Genomic DNA, 1,388 nt, shown 5'->3' on the forward strand with positions numbered 1-1,388 from the left:
ATAACTGAATAAATAAATAAATAACTGAATAAATAAATAACTGAATAAATAAATAAATAACTGAATAAATAAATAAGTAAATAAAGAAAGAAATAGAATTAAGAACACAGAAAGTGTAAAACATGCCATATCTTTATACATAGTTTGAAAGCCATATTATTACTCGTGAATCTTATCACATTATTTGCTAAGACTTCTCTAAGATGGGCTAAGAATTAAGATCATTTTAAATCGTTTTATACTACTCTTCGCTGTGTGTGTCTGCGTGTGTGTGTGTGTGTGTGTGTGTCTGCGTGTGTGTGTGTGTGTGTGTGTGTGTGTGTGTGTGTGTGTGAGAGAGAGTGAGAGAGAGAGAGAGAGAGAGAGAGAGAGAGAGAGAGAGAGTTGGAAAAAGAGAAAGAGAGAGAGAGAGACAGAGAGAGACAAAGAGAGAGAGGGGGGAGGGGGGGGGAGGTCACACAGGGAGAAATAGAGACAGAGATAGAGAAAAAGAGAGAACAGATAGAGATGCGCCAAAGACAGAAGACAAGCCTCCCCATAATTCTGAGCGGATCTTACCTCTAGACTGCTCTATCTATACCTACAGACTTCAACATAAGTTAAGGACCACTTGCAAACACTCTGAGTGGTGTCCTTGGGTCGACATGCACGTGGGCGTTCTTGGACTGAGCCAGTGGCTTAATGGCGCGGCCTCAAGCGGACAATGACAGAGTGTGACACTACGAGCCTTCTGGAAACTTCTCGGACTCCAACTCCACCCTGCAGCCATGCCATAGCTCTGGCACGATCTAAGTCTCTTAGCTTTCGTCTTGCCATGGTGGTATGTTGATACGATACTGAATTTTGCGCAAACGGTGGCTTATATTGCCACCAAAGTGAGCACAGTTCGAGACTATACATCCGTTTTTCACGTGCACCAGAATTTTAACTGAGGAAAGTCCGTGGTGTCGCACACAAGTCGATAAAAAACAACAAATTAGGCTCAAATTCCCCGAAGATTTCCGTGCTGCACGTGGTGGTTTTGCCCGTTTAGGAAACTTTACAGTACGCATTGGTCATCCATTAACACTTTCAGAGAAAACATTTCCTTGCTGTCTTTTTTTCGGATAAAAAAATCAGGGCTGTCTGTCAAGGTGGTCCTTAACTTACTTATGTTGAAGTCTGTATAATTATAATCTAAGACTGAATTATTCAACAGATTCGGTGGAACTACGCGCATACACATCCATGCATACATTTTTTAAAATGCCGAAATATATTTGAAAGAAATATATCCCACATTAATGACCCTGTCCCACATTAAAGATTGCACCTCCTAAAGAGAACTGGAAAAAAAGTAAATAAACAACAACTGAAAAACAAGACCAACCCGCCCCCCCCCAAAAAAC

Source organism: Aplysia californica, unplaced genomic scaffold (genome assembly GCF_000002075.1).
Source record: "Aplysia californica isolate F4 #8 unplaced genomic scaffold, AplCal3.0 scaffold00250, whole genome shotgun sequence".
NCBI classification, from domain to species: Eukaryota; Metazoa; Mollusca; class Gastropoda; order Aplysiida; family Aplysiidae; genus Aplysia; species Aplysia californica.